The sequence below is a fragment of the Elephas maximus genome, chromosome 2, assembly GCF_024166365.1.
Source record: "Elephas maximus indicus isolate mEleMax1 chromosome 2, mEleMax1 primary haplotype, whole genome shotgun sequence".
Lineage (NCBI taxonomy): Eukaryota > Metazoa > Chordata > Mammalia > Proboscidea > Elephantidae > Elephas > Elephas maximus.
This window is the reverse complement of record NC_064820.1, coordinates 200,681,446-200,693,448: the sequence shown is the minus strand read 5'-3', so window position 1 is coordinate 200,693,448 and position 12,003 is coordinate 200,681,446. Positions and strand designations below refer to the sequence as shown.

The following is a 12,003-nucleotide window of genomic DNA, read 5'->3' as shown; positions in this document are numbered from 1 at the left end:
AGCCTCAGCTCTCCATCACCCACCACCCACCTCTCTCACTATCTGACCTAAGAAGTGAGGGTGGGGAGCTGAGAAACTATTGTCTGCTCTGTGCAAGTGACTTTCTTGAGGAAGACTGAGTCTAGGGCCAGCCTTGTCATGTGATCAGTACACACTCTCCTCCATCCACATCCCACCCCATGTTCCAGAGCACCAGAGCAGCCCAGAACTCTGCATTGTGTAGTTACTGACTCTGCTCACTCACTTGTTTCTGCATGAAACCAGAAACTGTGCTGGGTTCTAGAGAAACAAAACGTGGGGCATGCTGTAAAGGAAACTGCATGAAAGTGAGGCGCTAAAACAGAATGGCTGGGGAGTAAGGCCTCTACATGCCAGACCCTCTCCTACAGTCTCTCCTTTAAGGTTCCCAGCAGCTCTGCAGAGTGCTTTATCATCCCCATTCAATAGATGTGGGGTCTGACACCTTGCTGAGGGCCTCAAGACCTAGTGCGGGGCATTGCCAGGTTTTAAATCCAGGCATCCCTAACTCCAAAGCTGGTGCTCATTCCCTCCCCTCATGGATGCCTCAGCACAAGTGCCCTCTGAGATGGTGCTGTGTGTCCAGCACAACAGGTGCACAGTGGGACAAAAGGGAAGTCTTTGAAGAGACATCACTGGAGCCCAGCACTGGAGGAGTAGAGTAAAAGAGAAGTCTGGGCTGACACATCAGTGGAGCTGGACTGTGTGTGCACACACGTGTGTATGCACACGTGTGTATGTGTGTGTTTCCAACTACAGTGTGATGGAACGCTTTTGTGTGACCTGTCTAGCCATGGTCTTGTAACTCCCACCCAGGTGACTGAGCAGGACTGTGCAGACAGGGTATTTATAGCCCATCGAAGGGACTGGTTGATTTTGCCATCCAGCTGCGCTTGAAATGAGCAACCCCACCACCAAGGAAGAAGAGCCTGGAGCAGAGTGCTCATCATTTGGACCCAGAATCCCTGCGCTGAGAAGCTCCTGGATGCAGGAGACAGAGAGAGAGAGATGTAACACTGAAGAGAGCGAGACCTGGTAGCAGAGACCAGCAACAGGAGACGGCGTGGTGGGATTCCCAGCCCACGGAGAGAGAAAGCTGAGTGCCTTGGGCAGAGGCTAAGGGCCAAGAAGAGGTGTGCCTGTGAGCACAGCTGGGAAGAGGCTGTCTTGATGGAAGAACTGTATCCTGAATGTTCCTGAGCCTGAACTGTAACTGTTACTTCCCTAATAAACCCATAATCGTGAGTACTGACTGTGAGTTTTGTGTGGCCACTGCAATGAATTATCAAACCCAGTAGAAAGTGCCGTGGGAGGGACAGCTGGTGTTAAGTGGTAAAGATGGTAGAGGAAGAAGGCATGTCTGACCTTCACCTCATACAAATTAGCCTCAGGCTGTTGTTCGCGATTCTCCTTCCCCCTTGTAAAGTTAGGAGGTGACACAACGACCCCACGTCATTATTACAGTTGGTGTAAGGAGCGGGATTCTTTGCTGTGCCTCCAGACTCACAGAAGCATGGAACTTTGTAAGAGAATGAATAAACATGGGCTTGGGAAGTCAAAATTTTGATTCTTAAATGGTTACTTTAGTTGTTGTTACCTGTAATGGCGGAAAGGAACCTTATGTTGCATCTGGAGAGGCCTGTGGCCAAAGCCAGGCCAAATAAGCAGGATGATTGATAGGGGGCCAGGGCCTACTGGTTCCACCCAGCCAGAGGCTAGAGGACATCTGTATGAATGAAAAGGTAGTCAAGGGGTGGAGAAGATGCAACTGGAATGTTTTAAGAAGGGTTATGCGTTTAAGATTATGTGTTTAACTGAACGTACTATGGATATTGGATGTTTCTCCTACATAGTGTCGTAAAGCAGACCTAAATGTATGGTAGAAATGAATAGATTACAGAAAGCATGTTAGCTAATACTTGATTGGATATGCTAAAAGGGGAACTAGGATTTGCCCGAGGGAAACACAGGCTGTTTGAATGCAGTAGCTCTATGTATAGTGTGGGGGCTTGGGTCAAAAACCTGAGCCCCACCCAGATTTGCATTGCAGGAAGGACATATGCACACACAAAAAAAGTGACTATTTTGCTTTTTCAATTTTGAGCAAACAGTCTGCTGCTGGATGCATTGATACAGGAAAAGTCAGTACCCATTAGAAGGCCTCCTTTCAGGACTGAGAGTTAAAGGAGCCTGCAAGTAGACAGCTTGGTCTGGTCACTTGTGGTGACCACCTGGGTCCACTCAATGAGTGGAAGTGGGGGAAGTACAGCAATGAAGAGACCGATTGAGTTGGGACATGTTCCACTGGCACCCTCTGACCTAGCTCACGGGGGCTAGGGACGAGGGAGTGAGGAAGGGCTGGCTGGTCGGAAGTAAATTTACAGGTGGAACAAGCTTTATCTAGCACAAGGTGGCTAGGGATGAGAGAGTGTGAAGGAGTTGTCTGAAGTGCCAGGAGGTACGTATGCGCTCTCGAACCTAAGACTACTGCTACCCATTGTGACCTAGCTTGGATGGCTAGGGATGAGCTGACGAGAACCCAGCCTAATGAAGAGAAAGTTGTTTGACACCGTGAGCTGATGCAGATTGCTGAAATTTGTTGGCTTGCTTTGGACTGGACTTTGCTTATGGACCTTTGATCGCCTGCACTGAGAAGCTCCTGGACCCAGAAGACAAAGAGGGAGAGCTTTAACACTGAAGACATCAAGAGCCAGGAGCAGAGACCCAGAAGCAGGAGACAGCATGGTAGGCTTCCTGGTCCACAGAGAGAGAAGACTAAGTGCTTTGGAACACAGGCCAAGGCTGGGGAAAGGGCCTGTGAGGACGGCTGGGAAGAGGCTGTCCTGATGGAAGAACCATATCGTGAATGTTCTTGAACCTGAATTGTAACTGTTACTTCCCTAATAAACCCATACTTGTGAGTATTGACTGTGAGTTTTTTGTGGCCATTGCAATGAATTATCGAACCTAGTAGAGTGCTGTGGGAGGGACAGCTGGTGTCTCAGTTGGTAAAGACGGTGGAGAGAGGAGATGCTGACCCCACCCCACATCATTTTTACATGAAGTCTCCAGCTTAGCTGATTGCATGGACTGTGATGAGAGACTGGAGCCCACACACATGTGCCAGCCAGCAGCCAGTGTCTCTGCACCTCTGCCCTCTCTCTATGCTTTCTTTATGAAGGGAGTTCAGGAGCTTGGGGGCCTTGCATCCTTACACTCAGTGTCAAGGCAAGAGGGAAAATGGTAACATTTCCTAAAAGTGTAAACAGTTAGGAAACAATGGTTTGTAGACCCAAGGTATCTAGAGCTAAAATCACCCTCCAGGAGGAAGGGCATAGTGGGGTGCTGAAAGGTGGGTGAGTCCAACCACCCCATGAGGAGATGAGATTCCCACCTCTAACAATTATCCTTCTCCATTTAAGGCAGTTCAATGGCAAACAGAACAAGGAACTATTTGTGCATCATAACTCACATCCCATCTCTACAGTTCTTTGTTAATTTTAGAGGACTCTAAGTTCCAAGACTAACAGGAAGATCTAAGAGTAGAAATTCCCTGACTTCCAAGAAGACTGTCCCAAGAAGAAAGGGCCAGTTTAGAGAATGAATATGGGCTAAATTCTTAGGTAGAAGCAAGAGAAAGTATCTGGTATGAGAGGCAAGAAGTCAGGGTAATGAGTGCTAGACTGACCTGGAAAAATAACTCCAGGGTTCTGGTAAAGGAGGTTTCAGTGGAAAGGATGATAGGGGAAGAAAAGCAGAAACATGGTATGAGATGCCTGGATTCTGGGGATGAGACTGGGATTAGATTATGTGAAACTGGAAGAAATGGGAGAATCAGGTCACAGGATAAGACAGAATTAGAAGGAGCAACACTCTATCCTGCCCACCCCTACTACCACTCAAAAGAGAACTAAAAAGAAGGAAGTGAAAATTGTTCCAGAAAATTTCTCTTCCATAAACCATGCCCAAGATACCATGAATATTTTTACAATTTGGAAAAGACTCATGCTTTAAGATGTTGTCTTGAAATCAACAATAGAAAAAAAAAGCAAAGTTTTACATCAGTGTTCTGTTTTCCCCCTCCCTTCCCCCCAAGGTCCCTTACACTCTGTACAGACTCAAAAACTCAGCTCATCAAGGTCAAAGAAAAGAGAAGAGATTAACACAATAATCACTGAGCAATGTCTGTAAAATGTAACTTGGTTAGTAATCTACAATTCCTCCTGGAAGAAAAAAAAAACCAAACCCGTTGTCACTGAGTCAGTTCCAAATCATAAAGACCCTGTAGGACAGAGCAGAACTGCCCCACAGGGTTTCCAAGGAGCGGCTGGCAGATTCAAAATGCTGACATTTTGGTTAGTAGCCACAGCTCTCAACCACAGCACCACCACGGCTCCAACTCATAGCAAAGAAGTGTATAAATAAATAAATTCAGTTGAAACACTCATAGAACTTTTGGTTAAATCTATCACTGGTCCTAAATGGCTTGACATCCAGTGACTGCCCTGTCTGGCCAGGGTCCAGAGGGAAGCGCCCTGGTGTCCTTAAGCCTCTGAGAAGGGCCAATAGCTATCCTGAGAGTTGAGTCTCGTGGAAGAGTCAAGCAGAGGATTCAACTAAGGCTTTTGGTGGAAGTTACAGGGAGATGAATTCTGGCTCACGATAAGGAAGAAACGTCTTACCAGAGAGGCTTTCTAACATGGCAATGAGTTCCTCTGCCTGGGGGTTTGCAGCAGAATCCAGATCCCCCTTGTCAGCTCAGATGCTGCAGAAGCAGCACAGCACTGGGCAGGCGATTACAGCATCTGCCACTCCACACTCTTAGGCAAGCCCCTCCTGTAGCTTTCCGTCATATACCAAACTGGGGAAATAATATCTGCACTGTCTTCCTCACAACAACACAGTGAGGGAAAACTGGCACAACAGACTGGACGCTTTACATAATATAAGCACTATCCAACTACAACAGGACTCCTTGGTACTTCCAGCACTTCGAAGTACTTACAGGCACTCGCAGGACAGTATATTCCAAGCTACGCAGAATGAGGAAAGCCTTCTAACACAGTGTAGGATCCCAGCGATGGCTGAGGAGGCAACCTGGAACTATACAACCCTCATTCTAAGCAAAGACTGGCACCAGGAAATGGCTGGGCAAAGCTGGAGATGGTGACATCCCCGCCCTGAAAATCGGACCCTCTAAAGTAGCAGCCTGGCCTCATAGGGGCTCCCCACGCCATTAGCACCAGAGACAGAGAAGTTCAAGACCAGTGATTCCACCCATGCCTGCCTGACCAGTCTTCAGGCCACTGAGGGGAGTCAAAGACCCCTGTAGCAAGGAAGAAAGGCCAGGAGAGGGGAGGTGGATTAAGTTATAAATACAGGACTTTTGGCTTGCAGACGACCTTAGTCCTTGTTGTCAACTCCAGTGAACATGAAGCTTAGGTGTTAGTCTGATGGTAAGAGGTGGAGAGATGCTAGAAGTCAAGCCTCCTGCCCCTCGCCAAAGCCACCATACCCCTCTGCATCTCTAAACTCCCAATACTATGTTCCAACTCTCCTTTCTGCTATGTTTGTTGTCACTGAGAAAAACAGGCATTCTGACACAGGTAATGTGAAATTCAAGGAAGGAGTAAGCAAGAGGTGAGAAGATAACTATGAACAGGTCTGCTTTACATGAGGAACACAGCCTGTGAAAATATAAAGGGCTAAGAGCTGTGAAAAGACCTGACGGCCTGCTCCCAGAAGATTACAGCCTAGGAAACCCTATGGGGCAGTTCTACTCTGTTCTATAGAGTAGCTGTGAGTTGGAACGGACTAGACGGCACACAACAACGAAAAAAGATGTCAGTCTGAAAAAACCATCATCTTAAAGTACAGCTCTGTTTCCGTACAGATTACACCCAAAAAAACCCTACGGAGCAGTTCTACTCTGTCACACAAGGTCACTACGAATCAGAATCGACTCAGCAGCACCTTACAACAACAAAGTGCAGGTGAGAGCAGGACATGACACAGGAAGGAAAGGCCCAGTGATCACTCCAAGAAATGAAGCTGCATCTCCTAACCAGACTCTGATCCTTATAACTTAAACTTCCCTTCACTCCTCTTTAAACAGCTACCCCAACCAAGATCACTAGAGAGCCATAAACAGTACTGAAGCCAACGCAGTATCTGCTGAATCCCTTGTTTAAGTTCTCCTTAGGACCAGTTCACCTCTTTCTACCATTTGACAACCCTAGGTATTGTTATAGCAGCAACAGGAAATTCAGGCAGGCTTTTAGTTAAGGACATCTAAGGCTTTTACAAACACACTAGTTCAATAAAAGAACAGAATTCTAAATTCAGAACTTTTCTCTATGTAACAATCAAACAGAGACATAGCATCAATGTCACTGTTTTGTGGCCCTTGGCACTTTTCAAAATTCCTCATCAGGTTGTTCCTTTCAACAACTTGTAAGCAGCCTGGGAAAGTGAGTTATCCCACTTCAGATGAAGTGACCACAGCAGAGGTTAATCAACGTATCTAGAGCTGCAAAGCAACTAAGAAAGTCAGAGCTAGAACACATATCCTATGACTCCCAAAGCTGTGTTCTGTTCCTCCTTTCTTTCCAGGTTTCATAGCTTAAACTCCCTTATAGTGGAAGGAGGAGAGACAACTTTGGAGGTTATCTAGATCATCTCCTACCCTCCCCACATAGCAGTCCTATTCTGTTAGCTCCCCAAAATACAGCAGCCTGCCTCTGCACGGGTAATCCATTCCAGATTCTTAGCCCGAAGTGACTTGGAATCCTATTATCTCAGTGTTGCAAAGGCTCTTAAAGGTAATCTAAACCAACTTCCCTTCAAAAGCTGTAATTCTTTTCATGTTCTCTTTACAAGGTACCTCTCTGACTGGGTAAGGAGAGGCTAGAACAGATCTGTACCCAGAGAGAGTGATGCAGAGGTGAAGCTTCCTGTGTGCTTATCTTATCTGGGTAATGGTCATCATCAGGAGGTGCCCTGAGTTGAATGAGCGTCCCACAACTGTGACCCACGCAACACTTCCTGCACAGGAACATCAAGACACCAAGTGGAAAATGAGACAAGAACCTTACCTCTCTTCCCTCAGTTGCTCCCCTGGAGATCATCAAACCCCCATCCAGCACTCCATTTCCAAAGCTGAGAATCCCGAATCAGATCCACAAAAGGAAGTGCAGTTTTTCTCCTTTTATCCTGGTCCAAAGTCCACGGCTGAGTGGACCATGAAGGGGAGGAGTTTGGGGGGGAAGGGGTATGTCCAGGCCCCTCCCCCCCCAATGTACACTTTAGTGTCCCTCCCAGGGGTCTGTTACATCCCTTCATTCAGCCGGCAAATTAAGCCCAAAGTCCGGTGATGGACAGATCCCAGGTACTATCCCATCTCTTGCTCAGGGAGGGTAAGTCATCCACTGTTGGGACTGGCCCGGTTGTCTTCTGCTCAGGATCATGAAAAGAAACAGGCCTGAGAACTGGCATGGCCCAGGAGGCTGATTTCTGCGTTAACCTGTGGAACATTTAAACATTATGGCATTCTCCATTCTAGTATATACCCAAATACATTCCTAAGACTTTCTAGGTCCCCCTCCCTATCTAAATTTGACTCCTTTACCATGCCCTTGGAAACCCTGGTGGCATAGGGGTTAAGAGCTATGCTGCTAACCAAAAGGTCGGCAGTTCGAATCCACCAGGCACTCCTTGGAAACCTTATGGTGCCCAGTTCTACTCTGTCCTTTACGATCACTACATGGGTCGGAATCGACTCGATGGCAATGGGTTTGGTTTTTGGTTTACTATGCCCTAGCATTAAAAAACAAAAACAAAATCCTTCCCTAACCACTCCACAAGGTAATAAAGTTCCTGTTTCACCCACATATTGCACCCCAAAATAGTCGTATCGATACATATATACACACACACACACACACACACACACACAAATATATGGCTCAGGATAAAGAAGGATCATATATATTCCACTACAGAAAAGTAACCAAAAGCACTAACGGTGTGCGTAGACCCACACACTAATCACCCTACATCTTCCAAGCTTCTTAGGATCTGCAGTGTTTTAATCGTCCAGCTCTCTCCAACTGAACTAAATAAATCCATTCCGTAGCAAGATACTGGCACCTTCCACGTTCATTCCTAGCTCCCATTCCTTCAGCCCTCACCTCCCCCTCTGCTTCCAAAAACTGTGCCAGGGATTTAATTCCCAAACTCTGTCAAACTCCTTCTAGGGGCCACTCCTGAAAGCACTCTCCTGGAATGTTTGAGGCCCGGGTCCTGCCTGCAGTAGCTGTACAGTGTTCCAATTTCTCTGTCCGGGAGCCCACCCCTGTCGCCTCTCTCCACTTATTTTAACATACATACATACATACACACACACACCCTCTTCCTTCCTGTAGGGGCGTGGTGTGCACATACACAACCCCCACCCCCCGCAAGAATTTAACTCCTCCCACTCTCCTCCTCGGAACCCAGTGCTCCGTGTTCACTGGGGAAAGGGGTGACACCGCGACCCTCCCTAGATTTTCACTCGTACCCCTCTGCCGTGCGGACGACCCTCGCCCTATCCATGCTGGGTCGTTACCTGGATCCCGCCCGCTACCTCTCGGCTAGGAGCCGCGGCCCGCCCCAGGTTAGATTCCGGGCCCCAGGCCGGGTCCCCGCCACTGGCCCAGGCCCCACCCCCTCGACCCCCAGCGGCCCGTCCCTCCCCTCTCTCTCCCCTTTTCCTTCCACCGTCCAACGCAGCCACTTCCGCCCGTCGTCCGGAAGTGAGCCCGGGGCAACCGCCACCTCTCCTTATCCCGCCTTATTCTTCTACCCAACACCCCCGCCCGTCACCACCGCCACCACGAGAAAACGGAAGGTGTGTCTGCAGGACATGAGGTTGTTCTACAGTCACTATTCACGGGACTCAAGATGCCGTGTGGGCAGGGCCGGGTCTGGGTGAAAACGAAGCTGTGAGGGCAGAGTAGCAGGCGCCCAGGAGGGGGCGGGCAGAGTATGGCGGAGAGTGAGAGGGTCTCGCCGCGCGAAAAAAAGGGCGCATGCGTTGCGGGGCATTAGCCTATCGCAAGGGTTGACGCATGAGCGGAGCGGACTGTATGGCCAGCGCGGATGTGGGCGGAGCCTACGGAAGAGGCCTGGCCTTTTTACCTCTGTTCTAAGGTCGCCTAGCAACGACGAACGACCCAGGTTCTAGAAAAGGCTGGGACAACTTCTCTTTCCGGTTTCCTGTCCTCGTGGCGACAGACAATTCAAAAAGCACCGGGACCTGTGCTAAGAGTTCTGTGCAGCAATACCAAAAGAAATTTTATTTTGTTCATCGCTTACGTTTTCTCGCTACCTCTCTGGATGAGACAGGATCTACCTCAGGTCTATAAAGAGGAAGAAAAGGGTGAGGGTGTCTCTTCCACCTAGGACAGCCCTTCGGTGTACATCGCGCACTGTACTAAGCACTTTACAAGTGTTACCTTAGTACCCACAGTCCTGCAAGGTCAGGACCCTCGTTACCTCCCCTAAGACCCATAGAGAGGTTTGCTGGAGGTTCCAAAACACCAAAACCAAACCCATTGCCATCAAATGAATTCCAACTCATAGCGATCCTGTAGGACAGGGTAGAACTGCACCATAGGGTTTGCAGGGCTGTAATCTGCCGGAAACAGAAGGCCACGTCTTTCTCCCCCAGAACGGCTGGTAAGTTCAAATCGGCAACCTTTGGTTAGCAGCCAAGCTCTTAACCAGTTCTCCAGCAGGGCTTATTTGCCCAAGGTTAGAGGACTAGGGAGTGATAGAGGCAGAATATGAACCTTCCAACCCTGCTCCAGCGTGGGACACTGGAGTCCACTTGTGTAACACTGCACAATACTACCACTATGGCTGGACACCTGAGACTTGTTTCCTCAGAAAGAAACCTTTCCACTCCTCATTGAACTTACAAATTCGAAAACTACTCTTTTTTTTTGTTTGTTTTTATTTATTGTGTTTTAGGTGAAAATTTACAGCTCAATTTCTCATACAAAAATGTATACACATATTGTTATGTGACCCTAGTTGCAATCCATATAATTTGACAGCACACTCCCCGTTTCCACCCTGGGTTTCCTGTGTTCGTTCAACCGGCTGCTATCCCTTTCTGCCTTCTAATGCCACCTCAGGACAGGAGCTGATAATTTAGTCTCATATATCTACTTGAACTAAGAAGCACACACTTAGCAGGAGTATAATATTTTATAGCCCAGTATAATTTCTGAAGAGTAGGCTTCGGGAATGGTTTCAGTTCTGGGTTAACAGAGAGTCTGGGGGCCATGTCTTCAGGGGTTCTTCTAGTCTCAGTTAGACCATTAAGTCAGGACTTTTTACTAGAATTTGAGCTCTGCACCACACTTTTCTCCTGCTCCATCAGGAGTGTTTCCTGTCAGGGAGATCATTGGTGGTAGCCAGGCATCATCTAGTTCTTCTGATTGCAGGCTGATGGAGTCTCTGGTTTATGTGGCCCTTTTGTCTCTTGGGGTAATATTTTCCTTGTGTCTTTGGTGTTCTTCATTCTCCTTTGCTCCAGTTAGGTTGGGACCAATCGATGCATCTCAAATGACCGCTCACAGGCTTTTAAGACCCCACTCGCCAATGTGGGATGCCGAATATTTTCTCATTAAACTTTCTTATGCCAGTTGACCTAGATATCCCCTGAAACCATGGTCCACAGACCCCCGCCCCTGCTACTCTGTCCCTCAAAGTGTTCAGTTGTGTTCAGGAAACTTCTTAGCTTTTCGATTAGTCCAGTTGTGCTAACTTCCCCTGTATTGTCTGTTGTCCTTCCCTTCATGTAAGATAATTCTTGTCTACTGTTTTGGAAACCCTGGTAACGTAGTGGTTAAGTGCTGTGGCTACCATCCAAAAGGTCGACAGTTCAAATCCACCAGGCACTCCTTGGAAACCCTATGGGGCAGTTCTCTGTTCTGTAGGGTCACTATGAGTCAGAATCTACTTGACGGCAACAGGTTTGGTTTTTGGTTTAATTTAGTTAGTGAATTCCTCTCTCCCCACCTCTCCACCCTCGTATGAATGTTTTCTTCTCTATTTAAACCTTTTCTTGAGTTCTTATGATAGTGGTCTTCTACTATATTTGTCATTTCCTGACTGACTAATTTCACTAATAACAACCTGCATTACGCAGATGACACAACCTTCCTTGCTGAAAGTGAAGAAGACTTGAAGCACTTATTAATGAAGATCAGAGAGCATAACCTTCAGTATGGATTACAGCTCAACATAAAACAAAAATCCTCACAACTGGACCAATAAGCAACATCATGATAAATGGGGAAAAGATTGAAGTTGTCAAGGATTTCATTTTTCTTAGATCCACAATCAACACCCATGGAAGCAGCAGTCAAGAAATCAAAACATGCATTGCATTGGGCAAATTTGCTGCAAAAGACCTCTTTAAAGTGTTCAAAAGCAAAGCTGTCACCTTGAAGACTAAGCTGTGCCTGACCCAAGCCATGGTATTTTCAGTTGCATCATATGCATGTGAAAGCTGGACAATGAATAAGGAAAAGCATAGAAGAATTGACACCTTTGAATTGTGGTGTTGGTGAAGAGTATATACTATGGACTGCCAAAAGGACGAACAAATCCATCTTGAAAGTACAACCAAAATGCTTCTCAGAAGCAAGGATGGCAAGACTGTGTCTTACATACTTTGGACATGTTGTCAGGAAGGATCAGTCTCTGGAGAAGGATGTCATGCTTGGTAAAGTAGAGGGTCAGCAAGGGAGAGGAAGACCCTCAACAGGATGGATTGACACAATGGCTGCAACAGTGGGCTCAAGCATAACAGTGATTGTGAGCATGGTGCAGGACCAGGCACTGTTTTATTCTATAGTACATAGGGTCGCTATGGCTTGGAATTGACTCGACAGTGCCTAACAACTACAAAAATTTTACGCAGCATAACGC

The 12,003-nt window shown here is 47.3% G+C and overlaps 1 protein-coding gene across 2 annotated transcripts in view; it reads right to left on the bottom strand.

Annotated features, from left to right (window-relative positions):
- The window catches only part of MGAT1 (alpha-1,3-mannosyl-glycoprotein 2-beta-N-acetylglucosaminyltransferase), a 33,713-nt gene extending 25,313 nt beyond the window's left edge, over positions 1 to 8,400 (bottom strand). For both annotated transcript variants that reach the window (XM_049874520.1, XM_049874519.1), the window contains exon 1: positions 7,113 to 8,400. The gene's annotated coding sequence lies outside the window, so the exon portion shown is untranslated. The remainder of the gene's footprint in view (positions 1 to 7,112) is intronic.
- Positions 8,401 to 12,003: the final 3,603 nt, after the last annotated feature.